The 22806-nt window shown below is 61.3% G+C and overlaps 1 long non-coding RNA gene across 1 annotated transcript in view; it reads right to left on the bottom strand.

Moving 5' to 3' along the window:
* Positions 1-20342, bottom strand: part of LOC139826748 (uncharacterized) — a 64553-nt gene extending 44211 nt beyond the window's left edge. Inside the window, exons 1-2 of the long non-coding RNA XR_011736880.1 lie at positions 20297-20342; positions 19386-19445 (exon numbers count right to left, since the gene is read on the bottom strand). This is a non-coding gene — a long non-coding RNA (uncharacterized lncRNA). The remainder of the gene's footprint in view (positions 1-19385; positions 19446-20296) is intronic.
* Positions 20343-22806: the final 2464 nt, after the last annotated feature.

Here is a 22806-nt window from a genome sequence, read left to right as displayed (position 1 = left end):
CCCTGGGGACAATGTGGGGTCCTGGGATTTCACAATGGGCCCCAGTGACAAAGGGGGTCCCCTGAATGTCACAATGGGTCCTGGGGACAATGGGGGGTCCTGGGACGTCACAATGGGCCCTGGGGACAAGGAGGGATCCCCAGGATGTCACAATGGGCCCTGGGGACAAGGGGGTGTCCCCAGGATGTCACAATGGGCCCTGCGGACAAGGGTGGTACCCACGGTGTCACAATGGGCACTGGGCACAAGGGGGGGTCCCTATAGTGTCACAATGGGTCCTGGGGACAAGTGGGGTCCCCTGAAAGTCACAATGGGCCCTGGGGACAATGTGGGGTCCTGGGATGTCACAATGGGCCCCAGTGACAAACGGGGGCCCCTGAATGTCACAATGGGCCCTGGGGACAAGGGAGATTCCCATGGTGTCACAATAAGCCCTGGGGACAAAGTGGGGTCCTGGGATGTCACAATGGGCCCTGGGGACAATGGGGGTCCTGGGACGTCACAATGGGCCCTGGGGACAATGGGGGTCCCCACGGTGCCACGATGGGTCCTGGGGACAAGGGCGTCCCCCTAGATGTCACAATGGGCCCTGGGGACAATGGGGTTGCCCAGGATGTCACAATGGGCACTGGGGACAAGGGGGGGGTCCCCATGGTGTCACAATGGGTCCCCAGTGACAAGGAGGGTTCCCTATGGTGTCACAATAGGCCCTGGGGACAAAGTGGGGTCCTAGAATGTCACAATGAGCCCTGGGGACAAAGGGGGGTCCTGGGATGTCACAATGAGCCCTGCGGACAAGGGTGGTACCCACAGTGTCACAATGGGCTCTGGGCACAAAGGGGGGTTCCCATAGTGTCACAATGGGTCCTGGGGACAAGTGGGGTCCCCAGGATGTCACAATGGGCCCTGGGGACGATGTGGGGTCCTGGGATGTCACAATGGGCCCCAGTGACAAAGGGGGTCCCCTGAATGTCACAATGGGTCCTGGGGACAATGGGGGGTACTGGGACGTCACAATGGGCCCTGGGGACAAGGAGGGATCCCCAGGATGTCACAATGGGCCCTGGGGAGAAAGGGGGGGTCCCCATGGTGTCACAATGGGCCCAAGTGACAAGGAGGGTCCCCACGGTGCCACGATGGCTCCTGGGGACAAGGGCGTTCCCCAGATGTCACAATGGGCCCTGGGGACAATGGGGTTGCCCAGGATGTCACAATGGACCCTGGGGACAAAGGGGGGGTCCCCATGGTGTCACAATGGGCCCAAGTGACAAGGAGGGTCCCCACAGTGCCACGATGGCTCCTGGGGACAAGGGCGTTCCCCAGATGTCACAATGGGCCCTGGGGACAATGGGGTTGCCCAGGATGTCACAATGGGCCCTGGGGACAATGGGAGTCCCCAAGGTGTCAGAACGAGCCCTGGGGACAAAGTGGAATCCTGGGATGTCACAATGGCCCCCAGTGACAAAGGGGTTCCCCATGGTGCCACAATGGGCCCTGGGGACAAAAGGGGTCCCCAGGATTTCACAATAGCACTGGGGATAAAGGGGGGTCATGGGATGTCACAATGGGCCCTGGGGACAAGGGAGATCCCCATGGTGTCACAATAAGCCCTGGGGACAAAGTGGGGTCCTGATATGTCACAATGGGCCCCAGTGACAAAGGGGTTCCCCATGGTGCCACAATGGGACGTGGGGACAAATGGGGTCCCCAGGATGTCACAATGAACCCTGGGGACAAACGGTGATACTGGGACATTTCAATGGGCCCTGGGGAAAAAGGGGGTCTCCAGGAAATCACAATGGGCTCTGGGGACAATGGAGGTTCCCCAGGATGTTCACAATAGGCCCTGAGGACAAGGGGTGGTCCCCATGGTGTCACAATGGGTCCCCAGTGACAAGGGGGTCCCCAAGGTGTCACAATAGGCCCTGGGGACAAGGGGGTTCCCCACAGTGTCACAATGGGCCCTGGGGACAAAGGGGGTCCGCACGGTGTTACAATGGTCCCGGGGGACAGGGGGGATGCCCAGGATGTCACAATGGGCCCTGAGGACAAGTGGGGGTCCCCATGGTGTCACAATGTGTCTTCAGTGACAAGGAGGGTCCCCATGGTGTCATGATGGGTCCCAGTGACAAGGGGGTCCCCAGGATGTCACAATGGGCCCTGGGGACAAAGGGGGGTCCTGGGATGTCACAATGGGCCCCAGTGACAAAGGGGGTCCCCTGAATGTCACAATGGGCCCTGGGGACAATGGGGGGTCCTGGGACGTCACAATGGGCCCTGGGGACAAGGAGGGATCCCCAGGATGTCACAATGGGCCCCGGGGACAAAGGGGGGACCCCAGGATGTCACTATGGGCCCTGGGGACAAAGGGGGTCCCCTAGATGTCACAATGGCCTCTGGGGACAAGGAGGGTCCCCAGGATGTCACAATGGGCCCTAGAGACAAAGGGGGGTGTCGACGGTGTCAAAATGGGCCCTGGGGACAAAGGGCGTCCCCAGGATGTCACAATGGGCCCTGGGGACAATGGGGGGTCCTGGGACGTCACAATGGGCCCTGGGGACAAGAGGGGATCCCTAGGATGTCACAATGGGCCCTGGGGACTAATGTGGTCCCCACGGTGTCACAATATGTCCTGGAGACAAAGGGGGGTCCCCAGGATGTCACAATGGGCCCTTGGGACAATGGGGTTCCTGGGATGCCACAATGGGTCCCCAGTGACAAAGGGGGTCCCCAGGATGTCTCAATGGGCCCTGAGGACAATGGGAGGTCCCCATGGTGTCACAATGGGTCCCCAGTGACAAGGGAGGTCTCCACGGTGCCAGGATGGGTCCTGGGGACAAGGAGGTCCCCAGGATGTCACAATGGGCCGTGGGGACAAAGAGGCTCCCCAGGATGTCACAATGGGACCTGGGGACAAAGGGGGTCTCCAGGAACTCACAATGGGCTCTGGGGACAATGGAGGTTCCCCAGGATGTTCACAATAGGCCCTGAGGACAAGGGGTGGTCCCCATGCTGTCACAATGGGTCTCCAGTGACAAGGGGGTCCCCAAGGTGTCACAATGGGCCCTGGGGACAACGGGGGTTCCTGGGACGTAACAATAGGACCTGGGGACAAGGGGGTTCCCCACAGTGTCACAATGGGCCCTGGGGACAAAGGGGGTCCGCACGGTGTTACAATGGTCCCGGGGGACAGGGGGGATGCCCAGGATGTCACAATGGGCCCTGAGGACAAGGGGGGGTCCCCATGGTGTCACAATGGGTCCCCAGTGACAAGGAGGGTCCCCATGGTGTCTTGATGGGTCCCAGTGACAAGGGGGTCCCCAGGATGTAACAATGGACCCTGGGGACAATGGGGGGTCCTGGGACGTCACAATGGGCCCCAGTGACATGGGGATCCCCAGGATGTCACAATGGGCCCTGGGGACAAAGGGGGGTCCTGGGATGTCACAATGGGCCCCAGTGACAAAGGGGGTCCCCTGAATGTCACAATGGGCCCTGGGGACAATGGGGGGTCCTGGGACGTCACAATGGGCCCTGGGGACAAGGAGGGATCCCCAGGATGTCACAATGGGCCCTGGGGACAATGGGGGGTCCTGGGACGTCACAATGGGCCCTGGGGACAAGAGGGGGTCCCCAGGATGTCACAATGGGCCCTGGGGACAAAGAGGGGTCCCCTGAATGTCACAATGGGCCCTGGGGACAAGGGGGTGCCGAGGATGTCACAATGGGCCCTGGGGACAATGGGGGTCCTGGGACGTCACAATGGGCCCTGGGGACACAGAGGGGCCCTAAGACGTCACAATTGGCCCTGGGGACAAGGGGGGGTACCCATAGTGTCACAATGGGTCCTGGGGAAAATGGGGTCCCCAGGATGTCACAATGGGCCCTGGGGACAATGTGGGGTCCTGGGATGTCACAATGGGCCCCAGTGACAAAGGGGGTGCCCTGAATGTCACAATGTGTCCTGAAGACAATGGGGGGTCCTGGGACGTCACAATGGGCCCTGGGGACAATGGGGGGTCCTGGGACGTCACAATGGGCCCCGTTGACAAGGGGGCATCCCCAGGATGTCAAAATGCGCCCTGGGGCCCAGGGGGGTCCTGCGATGTCACAATGGGCCCTGGGGACAAAGGGAGTCCCCTGGATGTCACAATGGACTCTGGGGACAAAGGGGATCCCCACGGTATCAGAATGGGCCCTGGGGACAAAGGGGGGTCCTGGGATGTCACAATGAGCCCTGCGGACAAGGGTGGTACCCACGCTGTCACAATGGGTCCTGGGGACAAGTGGGGTCCCCAGGATGTGACAATGTGTCCTGGGGACAATGTGGGGTCCTGGGATGTCACAATGGGCCCCAGTGACAAAGGGGCCCCCTGAATGTCACAATGGGTCCTAGGGACAATGGGGGGTCCTGGGACGTCACAACGGGCCCTGGGGACAAGGAGGGATCCCCAGGATGTCACAATGGGCCCTGGGGACAATGGGGGGTCCTGGGACGTCACAATGGGCCCTGGGGACAAGGGGGGGTCCCCAGGATGTCACAATGGGCCCTGGGGACAAAGAGGGGTCCCCTGAATGTCACAATGGGCCCTGGGGACAAGGGGGTGCAGTGGATGTCACAATGGGCCCTGGGGACAATGGGGGGTCCTGGAATGTCACAATGGGCCCTGGGGACAATGGGGGTCCCCAGGATGTCACAATGGGCCCTGGGGACAATGGGGTTGCCCAGGATGTCACAATGGGCCCTGGGGACAATGGGAGTCCCCAAGGTGTCAGAACGAGCCCTGGGGACAAAGTGGAATCCTGGAATGTCACAATGGCCCCCAGTGACAAAGGGGTTCCCCATGGTGTCACAATGGGCCCTGGGGACAAAAGGGGTCCCCAGGATTTCACAATAGCACTGGGGACAAAGGGGGGTCATGGGATGTCACAATGGGCCCTGGGGACAAGGGAGATCCCCATGGTGTCACAATAAGCCCTGGGGACAAAGTGTGGTCCTGGGATGTCACAATGGGCTCTGGGGACAAGGAGGGATCCCCAGGATGTCACAATGGGCCCTGGGGACAGTGGGGGGTCCTGGGACGTCACAATGGGCCCTGGGGACAAGGGGGGGTCCCCAGGATGTCACAATGGGCCCTGGGGACAAGGAGGGATCCCCAGGATGTCACAATGGGCCCTGGGGACAGTGGGGGGTCCTGGGACGTCACAATGGGCCCTGGGGACAAGGGGGGGTCTCCAGGATGTCACAATGGGCCCTGGGGACAAAGAGGGGTCCCCTGAATGTCACAATGGGCCCTGGGGACAAGGGGGTGCAGTGGATGTCACAATGGGCCCTGGGGACAATGGGGGGTGTCCAGGATGTGAGAATGAGTCCTGAGGACAAGGGGGTGTCCCCACGGTGCCACAACGGGCCCTGGGAGCAAGGGGGTGGCCCCAGGATGTCACAATGGGTCCTGGGGAAAATGTAAGGTCCTGGGCTGTCACAATGGACCCTGAGGACAAGGGTGGTCCCCAGGATGTCACAATGAAGTCTTGGGACAAAGGGGTCCCCAGGATGTCACAATGAGGCCTGGGGACCAGGGGGGGTCCTGGGATGTCACAATGGGCCCCAGTGACAAAGGGGGTCCCTATGGTGCCACAATGGGCCCTGGGGACAAAGGGGGTCCCCTGGATGTCACAATGGGCTCTGGGGACAAGGAGGGTCCCCAGGATGTCACAATGGGCCCTGGGGACAAAGAGCGTCCCCAGCATGTCACAATGGACCCTGGGGACAAAGGGGGTCCCCACGGTATCAGAATGGGCCCTGGGGACAAAGGGGGGTCCCCTGAATGTCACAATGGGCCCTGGGGAAAATGGGGGGTCCTGGGATGAAACAATGAGCCCTGCAGACAAGGGTGGTACCCACGGTGTCACAATGGGCACTGGGCACAAGGGGGGGTCCCCATAGTGTCACAATGGGTCCTGGGGACAAGTGGGGTCCCCAGGATGTCACAATGGGCCCTGGGGACTAAGAGGGGTCCCCTGAATGTCACAATGGGCCCTGGGGACAAGGGGGTGCAGAGGATGTCACAATGGGCCCTGGGGACAATGGGGGGTCCCCTGAATGTCAAAATGGGCCCCAGTGACAAGGAGGGATTCCCAGGATGTCACAATGGGCCCTGGAGATAAGGGGGTATCCCCAGGATGTCACAAGGGCCCTGGGGACAATGTGGGGTCCTGGGATGTCACAATGGCCCCCAGTGACAAAGGGGTTCCCCATGGTGTCACAATGGGCCCTGGGGACAAAAGGGGTCCCCAGGATTTCGCAATAGCACTGGGGACAAAGGGGGGTCATGGGATGTCACAATGGGCCTTGGGGACACAGAGGGGCCCTAGGACGGAACAATCAGCCCTGGGGACAAGGGGGGGTCCCCTGAAAGTCACAATGAGCCCTGGGAACAGAGGGGGCTCCCCAGGACATCACAATGGGCCCTGGGAACAATGGGGGGTCCTGGGACGTCACAATGGGCCCTGGGGACAAGGGGGGGTCTCCAGGATGTCACAATGGGCCCTGGGGACAAAGAGGGGTCCCTAAAGTGTCACAATGGGGACACAGAGTGGCCCTGGGACGTCACAATCAGCCCTGGGGACAAAGTGGGGTCCTGGGATGTCACAATGGGCCCCAGTGACAAAGGGGGTCCCCATAGTGCCACAATGGGCCGTGGGGACAAAAGGGGTGCCCAGGATGTCACAATGGGCCCTGGGGACCAGGGTGGTCCTGCGATGTCACAATGGGCCCTGGGGACAAAGGGTGTCCCCTGGTTTTCACAAAGGGCCCTGGGAACAAGGGGGGGTCCCCATAGTGTCACAATGGGTCCTGGGGAAAATGGGGCCCCCAGGATGTCACAATGGGCCCTGGGGACAATGTGGGGTCCTGGGATGTCACAATGGGCCCCAGTGACAAAGGGGGTCCCCATGGTGCCACAATGGGCCGTGGGGACAAATGGGGTTCCCAGGATGTCATAATGAACCCTGGGGACAAACGGTGGTCCTGGGACATTTCAATGGGCCCTGGGGACAAAGGGGGGACCCCAGGATGTCACAATGGGCCCTGGGGACAAAGGGGGTCCCCTGGATGTCACAATGGGCTCTGGGGACAAGGAGGGTCCCCAGGATGTCACAATGGGTCCTGGGGACAAAGGGGGGTCCCGTGAATGTCACAATGGGCCCTAGGGACAAGGGGGTGCCGAGGAGGTCACAATGGGCCCTGGGGACAATGGGGGGTCCTGGGACGTCACAATGGGCCCTGGGGACAAGAGGGGATCCCTAGGATGTCACAATGGGCCCTGGGGACTAATGTGGTCCCCACGGTGTCACAATATGTCCTGGAGACAAAGGGGGGTCCCCAGGATGTCACAATGGGCCCTTGGGACAATGGGGTTCCTGGGATGTCACATTGGGTCCCCAGTGACAAAGGGGGTCCCCAGGATGTCTCAATGGGCCCTGAGGACAATGGGAGGTCCCCATGGTGTCACAATGGGTCCCCAGTAACAAGGGAGGTCTCCACGGTGCCAGGATGGGTCCTGGGGACAAGGAGGTCCCCAGGATGTCACAATGGGCCCTGGGGACAAAGAGGCTGCCCAGGATGTCACAATGGGACCTGGGGACAAGGGGGTCTCCAGGAACTCACAATGGGCTCTGGGGACAATGGAGGTTCCCCAGGATGTTCACAATAGGCCCTGAGGACAAGGGGTGGTCCCCATGGTGTCACAATGGGTCTCCAGTGACAAGGGGGTCCCCAAGGTGTCACAATGGGCCCTGGGGACAATGGGGGGTCCTGGGACGTAACAATAGGCCCTGAGGACAAGGGGTGGTCCCCATGCTGTCACAACGGGTCTCCAGTGACAAGGGGGTCCCCAAGGTGTCACAATAGGCCCTGGGGACAATGGGGGGTCCTGGGACGTAACAATAGGCCCTGAGGACAAGGGGTGGTCCCCATGATGTCACAACGGGTCTCCAGTGACAAGGGGGTCCCCAAGGTGTCACAATGGGCCCTGGGGACAATGCGGGGTCCTGGGACGTCACAATGGGCCCCAGTGACATGGGGTTCCCCAGGATGTCACAATGGGCCCTGGGGACAATGTGGGGTCCTGGGATGTCACAATGGGCCCCAGTGACAAAGGGGGTCCCCTGAATGTCACAATGGGTCCTGGGGACAATGGGGGTTCCTGGGACGTCACAATGGGCCCTGGGGAAAAAGAGGGGTCCCCTGAATGTCACAATGGGCCCTGGGGACAATGGGGGTCCTGGGACGTCACAATGGGCCCTGGGGACACAGAGGGGCCCTAGGACGTCACAATCAGTCCTGGGGACAAGGTGGGGTCCCCTGAGAGTCACAATGAGCCCTGGGAAGAGAGGGGGCTCCCAAGGACATCACAATGGGCCCTGGGAACAATGGGGGGTCCTGGGACGTCACAATTGGCCCTGGGGACAAGGGGGGGTACCCATAGTGTCACAATGGGTCCTGGGGAAAATGGGGTCCCCAGGATGTCACAATGGGCCCTGGGGACAATGTGGGGTCCTGGGATGTCACAATGGGCCCCAGTGACAAAGGGGGTCCCCTGAATGTTACAATAGGTCCTGAGGACAGTGGGGAGTCCTGGGACGTCACAATGGGCCCTGGGGACAAGGAGGGATCCCCAGGATGTCACAATGGGCCCTGGGGACAACGGGGGGTCCTAAGACGTCACAATGGGCCCTGGGGACAAGCAGGGATCCCCAGGATGTCACAATGGGCCCTGGAAACAATGGGGGGTCCTGGGACGTCACAATGGGCCCCGTTGACAAGGGGGCATCCCCAGGATGTCAAAATGCGCCCTGGGGCCCAGGGGGGTCCTGCGATGTCACAATGGGCCCTGGGGACAAAGGGGGTCCCCTGGATGTCACAATGGACTCTGGGGACAAAGGGGATCCCCACGGTATCAGAATGGGCCCTGGGGACAAAGGGGGGTCCTGAGATGTCACAATGAGCCCTGCGGACAAGGGTGGTACCCACGGTGTCACAATGGGCCGTGGGAACAAGGGGGGGTCCCCATAGTGTCACAATGGGTCCTGGGGACAATGTGGGGTCCTGGGATGTCACAATGGGCCCCAGTGACAAAGGGGCCACCTGAATGTCACAATGGGTCCTGGGGACAATGGGGGGTCCTGGGACGTCACAATGGGCCCTGGGGACAAGAAGGGATCCCCAGGATGTCACAATGGGCCCTGGCGACAATGGGGGGTCCTGGGACGTCACAATGGGCCCCAGTGACAAAGAGGGTCCTCATGGTGCCACAATGGGCCCTGGGGACAAAGGGGGTCCCCTGGATGTCACAATGGGCTCTGGGGACAAGGAGGGTCCCCAGGATGTCACAATGGGCCCTGGGGACAAAGAGCGTCCCCAGCATGTCACAATGGGCCCTGGGGACAGAGAGGGGTCCCCTGAATGTCACAATGGGCCCTGGGAACAATGGGGTGCAGTGGATGTCACAATGGGCCCTGGGGACAATGGGGGGTGTCCAGGATGTGAGAATGAGTCCTGAGGACAAGGGGGGGTCCCCATGGTGTCACAATGGGCCCTGGGGACAATGGGGGTCCCCAAGATGTCACAATGGGCCCTGGGGACAATGGGAGTCCCCAAGGTGTCAGAACGAGCCCTGGGGACAAAGTGGAATCCTGGAATGTCACAATGGCCCCCAGTGACAAAGGGGTTCCCCATGGTGTCACAATGGGCCCTGGGGACAAAAGGGGTCCCCAGGATTTCACAATAGCACTGGGGACAAAGGGGGGTCATGGGATGTCACAATGGGCCCTGGGGACAAGGGAGATCCCCATGGCGTCACAATAAGCCCTGGGGACAAAGTGGGGTCCTGGGATGTCACAATGGGCTCTGGGGACAAGGAGGGTCCCCAGGATGTCACAATGGGCCCTGGGGACAAAGGGAGGTCCTGGGATGTCACAATGGGCCCCAGTGACAAAGAGGGTCCTCATGGTGCCACAATGGGCCCTGGGGACAAAGGGGGTCCCCTGGATGTCACAATGGGCTCTGGGGACAAGGAGGGTCCCCAGGATGTCACAATGGGCCCTGTGGACAAAGAGCGTCCCCAGCATGTCACAATGGGCCCTGGGGACAATGGGGGGTCCCCACGGTATCAGAATGGGCCCTGGGGACAAACGGGGGCCCCTGAATGTCACAATGGGTCCTGGGGACAGTGGGGGGTCCTGGGACGTCTCAATGAGCCCTGGGGACAAGGGGGGGTCCCCAGGATGTCACAATGGGCCCTGGGGACAAAGAGGGGTCCCCTGAATGTCACAATGGGCCCTGGGGACAAGGGGGTGCAGTGGATGTCACAATGGGCCCTGGGGACAATGGGGGGTGTCCAGGATGTGAGAATGAGTCCTGAGGACAAGGGGGGGTCCCCATGGTGTCACAATGGGTCCCCAGTGACAAGGAGGGGTCCCCATGGTGTCACAATAGGCCCTGGGGACAAAGTGGGGTCCAAGAATGTCACAATGGGCCCTGGGGACAAAAGGGGTTGCCATGGTGCCACAATGGGCCCTGGGGTCAAAGGGGGTCCCCATGGTGCTACAATGGCCCTGGGGACAAAGGGGGGTCCCGGGATGTCACAATGGGTCCTGGGGACAAAGGGGGTGTCCCCATGGTGCCACAACGGGCCCTGGGAGCAAGGGGGTGGACAGGATGTCACAATGGGTCCTGGGGAAAATGGGGGGTGCCCAGGATGTCACAATGGACCCTGAGGACAAGCGGGGGTCTCCATGGTGTCACAATGGGCCCCAGTGACAAAGGGGCACCCCTGAATGTCACAGTAGGTCCTGGGGACAATGGGGGGTGCTGGGACGTCACAATGGGCCCTGGGGACAACGAGGGATCCCCAGGATGTCACAATGGGCCCTGGGGACAAAGAGGGGTCCCCTGAATGTCACAATGGGCCCTGGGGACAAGGGGGTGCAGAGGATGTCACAATGGGCCCTGGGGACAATGGGGGGTCCCCTGAAAGTCAAAATGGGCCCTGGGGACAAGGAGGGATTCCCAGGATGTCACAATGGGCCCTGGAGACAAGGGGATGTCCCTAGGATGTCACAATGGGCCGTGCGGACAAGGGTGGTACCCACGGTGTCACAATGGTCACTGGGCACAAGGGGGGGTCCCTATAGTGTCACAATGGGTCCTGGGGACAAGTGGGCTCCCCAGGATGTCACAAGGGCCCTGGGGACAATGTGGGGTCCTGGGATGTCACAATGGGCCCCCGTGACAAACGGGGGCCCCTGAATGTCACAATGGGCCCTGGGGACAATGGGGGTCCTGGGACGTCCCAATGGGCCCTGGGGACAAGGAGGGATCCCCAGGATGTCAAAATGGGCCCTGGGGACAATAGCGGGTCCTGGGACGTCCCAATGGGCCCTGGGGACAAGCAGGGATCCCCAGGATGTCACAATGGGCCCTGGGGACAATGGTGGGTTCTGGGACGTCACAATGGGCCCTGGGGACAAGGGGGGGTCCCCAGGATGTCACAATGGGCCCTGGGGACAAAGAGGGGTCCCCTGAATGTCACAATGGGCCCTGGGGACAAGGGGGTGCTGAGGATGTCACAATGGGCCCTGGGGACAATGGGGGGTCCTGGGACGTCACAATGGGCCCTGAGGACAATGGTGGGTCCCCTGAATGTCACAATGGGCCCTGGGGACAACGGGGGGTCCGCAGGATGTCACAATGGGCACTGGGGACAAAGGGTGGGTCCCCATGGTGTCACAATGGGCCCAAGTGACAAGGAGGGTCCCCACGGTGCCAGGATGGGTCCTGGGGACAAGGGCGTCCCCCAGATGTCACAATACGCCCTGGGGACAAAGTGGGGTCCTGGGATGTCACAATGGGCCCTGGGGACAATGGGAGTCCCCAAGGTGTCAGAACGAGCCCTGGGGACAAAGTGGAATCCTGGAATGTCACAATGGTCCCCAGTGACAAAGGGGTTCCCCATGGTGCCACAATGGGCCCGGGGGACAAAAGGGGTCCCCAGGATTCCACAATGGCCCTGGGGACAAATGGGGGTCCTGGGATGTCACAATGGGCCCTGGGGACAAAGGGGGTATCCCCATGGTGCCACAACGGGCCCTGGGAGCAAGGGGGTGGCCAGGATGTCACAATGGGTCCTGGGGAAAATGGGGGGTGCCCAGGATGTCACAATGGACCCTGAGGACAAGCGGGGGTCTCCATGGTGTCACAATGGGCCCCAGTGACAAAGTGGCTCCCCTGAATGTCATAGTAGGTCCTGGGGACAATGGGGGGTGCTGGGACGTCACAATGGGCCCTGGGGACAACGAGGGATCCCCAGGATGTCACAATGGGCCCTGGGGACAAGGGGGTGCAGAGGATGTCACAATGGGCCCTGGGGACAATGTGGGGTCCTGGGATGTCACAATGGGCCCCAGTGACAAAGGGGGTCCCCTGAATGTCACAATGGGTCCTGGGGACAATGGGGGGTCCTGGGACGTCACAATGGGCCCTGGGGACAAGGAGGGATCCCCACGATGTCACAATGGGCCCTGGGGACAATGGAGGGTCCTGGGACGTCACAATGGGCCCTGGGGACAAGAGGGGGTCCCCTGGATGTCACAATGGGCTCTGGGGACAAGGGGGGTCCCCAGGACGTCACAATGGGCCCTGGGGACAAAGGGGGGTGTCGACGGTGTCACAATGGGCCCCAGTGTCAAAGGGGGTCCCCATGGTGCCACAATGGGCCCTGGAGACAAAGGGGGTCCCTTGGATGTCACAATGGGCTCTGGGGACAAGGAGGGATCCCCAGGATGTCACAATGGGTCGTGGGGACAAGGAGGGATCCCCAGGATGTCACAATGGGCCCTGGGGACAATGGGGGGTCCTTAGACTTCACAATGGGCCCTGGGGACAAAGAGGGGTCCCCTGAATGTCACAATGGGCCCTGGGGACAATGGGGGGTCCTGGGACATCACAATGGGCCCCAGTGACAAGAGGGGGTCCCCAGGATGTCACAATGGGCCCTGGGAACAAACAGGGGTCCCCGGAATGTCACAATGGGCCCTGGGGACAAGGGGGTGCAGAGGATGTCACAATGGGCCCTGGGGACAATGGGGGGTCCTGGGACGTCACAATGGGCCCTGCGGACAAGGAGGGATCCCCAGGATGTCACAATGGGCCCTGGGAACAAGGGGGGGTCCCCATAGTGTCACAATGGGCCCTGGGGACAAGGAGGGATCCCCAGATGTCACAATAGGCCCTGGGGACAATGGGAGTCCCCAAGGTGTCAGAACGAGCCCTGGGGACAAAGTGGAATCCTGGGATGTCACAATGGCCCCCAGTGACAAAGGGGTTCCCCATGGTGTCACAATGGGCCCTGGGCACAAAGGGGGTCCCCAGGATTTCACAATAGCACTGGGGACAAAGGGGGGTCATGGGATGTCACAATGGGCCCTGGGGACAATGGGGTCCTGGGATGTCACAATGAGCCCTGCAGACAAGGGTGGTACCCACATTGTCACAATGGGCCCTGGGCACAAGGGGGGGTCCCCATAGTGTCACAATGGGTCCTGGGGACAAGTGGGGTCCCCAGGATGTCACAATAGGTCCTGGGGACAATGTGGGGTCCTGGGATGTCACAATGGGCCCCAGTGACAAAGGGGGTCCCCTGAATGTCACAATGGGTCCTGGGTACAATGTGGGGTCCTGGGACGTCACAATGGGCCCTGGGGACAAGGAGGGATCCCCAGGATGTCACAATGGGCCCTGGCGACAATGGGGGGTCCTGGGACGTCACAATGGGCCCCAGTGACAAGGGGGGGTCCCCAGGATGTCACAATGGGCCCTGAGGACAAAGAGGGGTCCCCGGAATGTCACAATGGGCCCTGGGGACAAGGGCGTGCCGAGGATGTCACAATGGGCACTGGGGACAATGGGGGGTCCTGGAATGTCACAATGGGCACTGGGGACTATGGGGGTCCCCAGGATGTCACAATGGGCCTTGGGGACAATAGGAGGTTCTGGGATGTCACAATGGGCCCTGGGGACAATGGGGGGTGCCCAGGATGTGAAAATGAGTCCTGAGGACATGGGGGGGTCCCCATGGTGTCACAATGGGTCCCCAGTGACAAGGAGGGGTCCCCATGGTGTCACAATAGGCCCTGGGGACAATGGGGTCCCCTGAATGTCACAATGGGCCCTGGGAACAAAAGTGGTTGCCATGGTGCCACAAGGGGCCCTGGGGTCAAAGGCGGTCCCCATGGTGCTAAAATGGGCCCTGGGAGCAAGGGGGTGGCCAGGATGTCACAATGGGTCCTGGGGACAATGGGGGGTGCCCAGGATGTCACAATGGACCCTGAGGACATGGGGGGGTCCCCATGGTGTCACAATGGGTCCCCAGTGACACGGGGGGGTCCCCATGGGGCCACAATGAGCCCTGGGGACAAAGGGAGGTCCCTACAATGTCACAATGGGCCCTGGGGACTAATGAGGTCCCCACGGTGTCACAATGCGTCCTGGAGAAAAAGGGGGGTCCCCAGGATGTTACAATCTGCTCTTGGCACAATGGGGTTCCTGGGATGTCGCAATGGGTCCTGGGGACAAGAGGGGATTCCTAGGATGTCACAATGGGCCCTGGGGACTAATGTGGTCCCCACGGTGTCACAATATGTCCTGGAGACAAAGAGGGGTCCCCAGGATGTCACAATGGGCCCTTGGGACAATGGGGTTCCTGGGATGTCACAATGGGTCCCCAGTGACAAAGGGGGTCCCCAGGATGTCTCAATGGGCCCTGAGGACAATGGGAGGTCCCCATGGTGTCACAAAGGGTCCCCAGTGACAAGGGAGGTCCCCACGGTGCCACGATGGGTCCTGGGGACAAGGAGGTCCCCAGGATGCCACAATGGGCCCTGGGGACAATGGGGGGTCCTGGGACGTCACAATGGGCCCTGGGGACAAAGAGGCTCCCCAGGATGTCACAATGGGACCTGGGGACAAGGGGGTCCCCAGGACTCACAGTGGGCTCTGGGGACAATGGAGGTTCCCCAGGATGTTCACAATAGGCCCTGAGGACAAGGGGTGGTCCCCATGCTGTCACAATTGGTCCCCAGTGACAAGGGGGGTCCCCAAGTGTCACAATGGGCCCTGGGGACAATGGGGGTCCCGGGACGGAATAATAGGCCCTGGGGACAAAGCGGGGGTCCCACAGTGTCACAATGGGCCCTGGGGACAAAGGGGGTCCCCACGGTGTTACAATGGTCCAGGGGGAAAAAGGGGGATGCCCAGGATGTCACAATGGGCCCTGAGGACAAGGGGGGCTCCCCAGGGTGTCGGAATGGGTCCCCAGTGACAAGGAGGGTCCCCATGGTGTCACGATGGGTCCTGGGGACAAGGGGGTCCCCAGGATGTAACCATGGACCCTGGGGACAATGGGGGGTCCTGGGACGTCACAATGGGCCCTGGAGACAAAGGGGGTCCCCAGGATGTCACAATGGGCCCTGGGGACAATCTGGGGTCCTGGGACGTCACAATGGGCCCTGGGGACAAAGAGGGATCCCCAGGATGTCACAATGGGCCCTGGGGACAATGGGGGGTCCTGGGACGTCACAATGGGCCCTGGGGACAAGAGGGGGTCCCCAGGATGTCACAATGGGCCCTGGGGACAAAGAGGGGTCCCCTGAATGTCACAATGGGCCCTGGGGACAAGGGGGTGCCGAGGATGTCACAATGGGCCCTGGGGACAAGGGGTGGTCCCCAGGATGTCACAATGGGCCCTGGGGACAAAGAGGGGTCTCTAAAGTGTCACAATGGGCCCTGGGGACACAGAGGGGCCCTAGGACGTCACAATCAGCCCTGGGGACAAGGGGGGGGTCCCCTGAAAGTCACAATGAGCCCTGGGAACAGAGAGGGTCCCCAGGACGTCACAATGGGCCCTAGGAACAATGGGGGTCCCTTGAAGGTCACAATGGGCCCTGGGGACAATGGTGGGTCCCCTGAATGTCAAAATGGGCCCTGGGGACAAAGGGGGGGTCCCCATAGTGTCACAATGGGCCCAAGTGACAAGGAGGGCACCCACGGTGCCACGATGGGTCCTGGGGACAAGGGGGTCCCCCAGATGTCGCAATGGGCCCTGGGGACATTGGGGTTGCCCAGGATGTCACAATGGGCCCTGGGGACAATGGTGGGTCCCCTGAATGTCAAAATGGGCCCTGGGGACAAAGGGGGGTAGCAGGATGTCACAATGGGTACTGGGGACAAAGGGGGCGTCCCCATGGTGTCACAATGGGCCCAAGTGACAAGGAGGGCCCCACGGTGCCACGATGGGTCCTGGGGACAAGGGGGTCCCCCAGATGTCACAATGGGCCCTGGGGACAATGGGGTTGCCCAGGATGTCACAATGGACCCTGGGGACAAAGGGGGATCCCCAGGATGTCACAATGGGCCCTGGGGACAATGGGAGTCCCCAAGGTGTCAGAACGAGCCCTGGGGACAAAGTGGAATCCTGGGATGTCACAATGGCCCCCAGTGACAAAGGGGTTCCCCATGGTGCCACAATGGGCCCTGGGCACAAAGGGGGTCCCCAGGATTTCACAATAGCACTGGGGACAAAGGGGGGTCATGGGATGTCACAATGGGCCCTGGGGACAAGGGAGGTCCCCATGGTGTCACAATAAGGCCTGGGGACAAAGTGGGGTCCTGGGATGTCACAATGGGCCCCAGTGACAAAGGGGGTCCCCATGGTGCCACAATGGGCCGTGGGGACAAAAGGGGTCCGCAGGATGTCACAATGGGCCCTGGGGACCAGGGGGGGTCCTGCGATGTCACAATGGGCCCTGGGGACAAAGGGGGTCCCCTGGATGTCACAATGGGCTCTGGGGACAAGGGTGGTACCCACGGTGTCACAATGGGCCCTGGGAACAAGGCGGGGTGCCCATAGTGTCACAATGGGTCCTGGGGACAAGTGGGGTCCCCAGGATGTCACAATGGGCCCTGAGGACAATGTGGGGTCCTGGGATGTCACAATGGGCCCCAGTGACAAAGGGGGTGCCCTGAATGTCACAATGGGTCCTGAAGACAATGGGGGGTCCTGGGACGTCACAATGGGCCCTGGGGACAAGGGGGGGTCCCCAGGATGTCACAATGTGCCCTGGGGCCAAACAGGGATCCCCAGGATGTCACAATGGGCCCTGGGGACAATGGGGGGTCCTGGGACGTCACAATGGGCCCCAGTGATAAGGGGGCATCCCCAGGATGTCATAATGGGCCCTGGGGACCAGGGGGGTCCTTCGATGTCACAATGGGCCCTGGGGACAAAGGGGGTCCCCTGGATGTCACAATGCGCCCTGGGGACAAAGGGGGGTCCTGGGATGTCTCAATGAGCCCTGCGGACAAGGGTGGTACCCACGGTGTCACAATGGGCCCTGGGAACAAGGGGGGGACCCCACAGTGTCACAATGGGTCCTGGGGACAAGTGGGGTCCCCACGATGTCACAATGTGTCCTGGGGACAATGTGGGGTCCTGGGATGTCACAATGGGCCCCAGTGACAAAGGGGCCCCCTGAATGTCACAATGGGTCCTGGGGAAAATGGGGGGTCCTGGGACGTCACAATGGGCCCTGGGGACAAGGAGGGATCCCCAGGATGTCACAATGGGCCCTGGGGACAAAGAGGAGTCCCCTGAATGTCACAATGGGCCCTGGGGACAATGGGGGATCCTGGGACGTCACAATGGGCCCCAGTGACAAGGGGGGGTCCCCAGGATGTCACAATGTGCCCTGGGGACAAAGAGGCGTCCCCGGAATGTCACAATGGGCCCTGGGGACAAGGGGGTGCCCTGAATGTCACAATGGGCCCTGGGGACAATGGGGGGTCCTAAGACGTCACAATGGGCCCTGGGGACAAGGAGGGATCCTGGGACGTCACAATGGGCCCCAGTGACAAGGGGGGGTCCCCAGGATGTCACAATGGGCCCTGGGGACAAAGAGGGGTCCCCAGGATATCAAAATGGGCCCTGGGGACAATGGGGGGACCTAAGACGTCACAATGAACCCTGGGGACAACGGGGGGTCCTGGGACGTCACAATGGGCCCCAGTGACAAGGGGGGGTCCCCAGGATGTCACAATGGGCCCTGGGGACAAAGAGGAGTCCCCTGAATGTCACAATGGGCCCTGGGGACAATGGGGGTCCCCAGGATGTCACAATGGGCCCTGGGGACAATAGGAGGTTCTGGGATGTCACAATGGGCCCTTGGGGTTTAGAAGTCAGGTCTAAGAGTGCAGCGTTTGGGGTGCAGGGGCTTGGGGGGAAATTTAAGGTTGCAGAGTGTGGGGTTCACAGGACTGGGGCACAGGATTTGGGGGTGCGGGGTTTCAGGGTTCAGGATTTGGAGGTGTGGAGTTTTGGGGTGCAGGGGTTGGGAGTGCAGGGTGGTGGGGGTGAGAGATTTGGGTGCAGGATTTGGGGGTGCAGAGTCTTGGGAGGCAAGGATCCGGGTCTTCAGGATTTGGGGGTTCAGTGTTTAGGGCAGCACAATCTTGGGGTGCAGGGGTTTGCAGTGAAAGGTTTGGTAGGCAGGATTTGGGGTGCAGGATTCTGGGGTGCTGGGTTTGGGGTACAGGATTTGGTGTTGCAGGGATGGGGTTGAAGGGCTTGGGTTGCCAGGCCTTTGAGGTGCAGGATTTGGAGGTGCAGGGTTTGGGAGGGAATTCTTTGGGGTACAGGGTTTGGGGGCAGGTTTAGGGGTGGAGGGTATAGGACGGAAAGATTTGGGAATGCAGGGTTTGGGGTGCAGGTTTCGGGGTTCAGGAAGGTAGGGAGGGCAGGATTAGGGGGTGCAAGGTTTCAGTTGTAGGGTTTAGGGGTGCAGACTTTGGTAGGGCCGAATTTGGGGGTGCAGGATCTGGGGTGCAGGGTTTGGGAAGACAGGATCGGGGGTGGAGGATTTGGGGATGCAGGATTGAGGGGCAGGGTTTTGGTGCAGGGCTTGGGGTCAGGATCTGGGGTGCAGGTTTGGGAAGAGTATTTTGGGGTGCAGGATTTTGGGTGCCGTGTCTGCGGGGCAGGTTTGGGGTGATCACTGCTGATCCGCACACACTCTCTCTCTCTGTCCCCATTGTCCCCAATGCCCCCTTACCTGTCTCACCTCCCTCTCCAGCTCCGCTCCCACCCCCCCAATCCCCCTCAGCGGGGCCAGCCCGGGGTGCAGCTCCTGCAACGGCTCCTCCTCTGCATTCATTAACAATTAACACCCTCAGCAGCGCTAATTAACACCCCCCCCACCCCCCCGTATCCCCGCTGCCCCCTAATTACCCCCTAATTCGCGCTAATCACCCCTAATTCCCCCTCATTACTCACCCAGCAGCCCCTCGATGTCCGGAGCCGCCATCTTGCCCCGCCGGGAGGGCCACAAACCACCTCAAAATTGACCCAAAATAGCGCTTTTTCAACCCAAAACCCTCCCGCTGAGGCTCCCCGAGCTGTGTCCCCAAAGCCCCCGCTGTTGTCACCTCGGGAAAAGCGCGAAAAAAGCGGCCCCGGGGGTCCCCGCGCTTCGCTTCGCGCTCTGAGGGAAAGCGCGGGAAAACGAGCGGAGACGGAAAGAGCCGAGCTGAGCCGAATGGGCCCGAGCGGAGCCGAACGGCGCCCGAGCGGAGCCGAACGGCGCCCGAGCGGAGCCGAGCGGCGCCCGAGCGGAGCCGAGCGGCGCCCGAGTCCCGGCCGGGGCCGAACGCACCCGAAGGGACCCGAAGTCTTCCCGAAGGGGTCCGAGTGGAGCCGAACGCACCCGAACGCACCCGAAGGGGCCGAACGCACCCGAAGGGACCCGAAGTCTTCCCGAAGGGGTCCGAGTGGAGCCGAACGCACCCGAAGGGACCCGAACCCACCCGAAGGGGCCCGAGTGGAGCCGAACAAACCCGAAGGGACCCGAACCCACCCGAAGGGACCCGAACGCACCCGAACGCACCCGAAGGGACCCGAACGCACCCGAAGGGACCCGAACGCACCCGAAGGGGTCCGAGTGGAGCCGAACGCACCCGAAGGGAACCGAACGCACCCGAAGGGACCCGAAGTCTCCCCGAAGGGGCCCGAACCCACCCGAAGGGGCCCGAAGTCTCCCCGAAGGGACCCGAACCCACCCGAAAGTGCCCCAAAAGGCGCCAAACTCCCAAATCCCCCCCTTTTTACCCCAAAACCCGTGTTCCGCTCCCCCCCCGGCCCCTCCTCTTCCTCCCCCCGCCCCCTTTCTTCCCCTTTTCCCGCCTCACGATCGTTTCCCGCCGCGACGGTGGCTGCGAGCGAGGCCACGCCCCCTTCCTCAGGCGGCGGCCAATGGGAAGCGGGGGGGGTGCGTGGCCACGCCCACTGTGCGTGGCGTGCGCGGAGGCGGCTCCGAGAGGAGCCGAAGATACACGAAGGGAGCCGAAGGGACCCGAGGGGACCCGAAGGGACCCGAACGCACCCGAAGGGACCCGAACGCACCCGAAGGGACCCGAGTGGGGCCCGAACGCACCCGAGGGGACCCGAGTGGGGCCCGAACGCACCCGAGGGGACCCGAACGCACCCGAAGGGACCCGAACGCACCCGAAGGGACCCGAGTGGGGCCCGCACTCACCCGAAGGGACCCGAAGGGACCCGAACACACTTAGGGGGCTCCATGAGTCACTTATGGGTCACTATGGGGCACTCCTGGGTCCCTAAGGGGGAAATTATGGGGGTCTATGGGGAGTTCAGGAGGGACCCAGGAGTACCCCAAGGGACCCAGGAGTGCCCCAAAGGACCCAGGAGTTCAGGAGGGACCCAGGAGTGCCCCAAAGGACCCAGGAGTTCAGGAGGGACCCAGGAGTGCCCCAAAGGACCCAGGAGTACCCAAATGTGTTGTGTTTTGTTTTTTCTCTCTTGTTTATGTCCTCTTTTACCTGAAATGGGACAATGGGGGCAATGGGGGGCAATGGGGTCAATGGGGGGCAATGGGGTCAGTGGGGGGCAATGGGGTCAGTGGGGGGCAATGGGGGGCAATGGGGGACAATGGGGGCAGTGGGTACAATGGGGGCAATGGGGGGCAATGGGGGGCAATGGGGGCAGTGGGGGGCAATGGGGGGCAATGGGACAATGGGGGGCAATGGGGTCAATGGGGGCAATGGGAGTCAATGCGGTCAATGGGTCAATGGGTCAATGGGGTCAATGGGGGCAATGGGAGTCAATGGGGGGCAATGGGGATCAATGGGTCAACGGGGTCAATGGGGGTCAATGGGGGTCAATGGGGGCAATGGGGGGCAATGGGGGCAATGGGGATCAATGGTGATCAATGGGGGGCAATGGGGGGCAATGGGGGGTCAATGGGGGGTCAATGAAGTCAATGACTCAATGACTCAATGGGGGTCAATGGGGATCAATGGGTCAATGGGGTCAGTGGGGTCAATGGGTCAATGGGAATCAATGGGGTCAATGGGGGTCAATGGGGATCAATGGGTCAATGGGGATCAATGGGGTCAATGGGGTCAATGGGGATCAATGGGTCAATGGGGATCAATGGGTCAATGGGGTCAATGGGTCAATGGGGTCAATGGGGTCAATGGGTGTCAATCGGTCAATGGGGATCAATGGGGGTCAATGGGGTCAGTCAATGGGGTCAATGGGGTCAATGGGAGTCAATGGGGTCAATGGGTCCCAGGGTCGCATTCCCGCTGTCCCTGTCCCCGCTGTCCCAGGGCTCAGTGCTCACTCCTCATTGGTTCCTGGCCTTTTGCATTCATTAATATTCGGTTAATTATTCGTTAAGGTTTTCTTGCCATAGTTGAGCCCAGCAGGAACCCCCGGGGTCCTAAAACCCTCCCTCTCTATGGGTCCCTATGGGGCTCTATGGGTCCCTATGGAGCTCTATGGGTCCCTATGGGTCCCTATGGAGCTCTCTAGGTCCCTATGGGGTTCCATGGGGCTCTGTGGTTTCCTATGGGCCTCTATGGGGCTCTATGGGTCCCTATGGGTCCCTATGGGTCCTTATGGGTCTTAATGGGTCTCTATGGGGCTCCTTGGGTCTCTATGGGTCCCTATGGGTCTCTATGGGTCTCTACGGGTCCCTATGGGTCTCTACAGGCTCTATGGGTCCCTATGGGGCTCCTTGATGCTCTATGGGTCTCTATGGAACCCCCAGGGTCCTAAAACCCTCCCTCTCTATGGGTCCCTTTGGGTCTCTATGGGTCCCTATGGGTCTCTATGGGGTTCCATGGGGCTCTGTGGCTCCCTATGGGCCTCTATGGTCTCTATGGGTCCCTATGGGGTCCTACGGAGCTCTATGGGTCCCTATGGGTCTCTACAGGCTCTACGGTCCCTATGGGTCTCTATGGGGTTCCATGGGGCTCTGTGGCTCCCTATGGGCCTCTATGGTCTCTATGGGTCCCTATGGGGTCCTACGGAGCTCTATGGGTCCCTATGGGTCTCTACAGGCTCTACGGTCCCTATGGGTCTCTATGGGGTTCCATGGGGCTCTGTGGCTCCCTATGGGCCTCTATGGTCTCTATGGGTCCCTCTGGGGTCCTATGGAGCTCTATGGGTCCCTATGGGTCTCTACAGGCTCTACGGTCCCTATGGGTCCCTATGGGTCTCTATGGTCTCTATGGGTCCCTATGGGTCCCTTTGGGTCTCTATGGGTCCCTATGGGGTTCCATGGGGCTCTGTGGCTCCCTATGGGCCTCTATGGTCTCTATGGGTCCCTATGGGGTCCTATGGAGCTCTATGGGTCCCTATGGGTCTCTACAGGCTCTACGGTCCCTATGGG

This window comes from Patagioenas fasciata, unplaced genomic scaffold (genome assembly GCF_037038585.1).
Source record: "Patagioenas fasciata isolate bPatFas1 unplaced genomic scaffold, bPatFas1.hap1 Unplaced_14, whole genome shotgun sequence".
In the NCBI taxonomy this organism is placed as follows: Eukaryota; Metazoa; Chordata; class Aves; order Columbiformes; family Columbidae; genus Patagioenas; species Patagioenas fasciata.
Note: the sequence above shows the minus strand (reverse complement) of the source record. Positions and strands in the feature narration are given on the sequence as shown.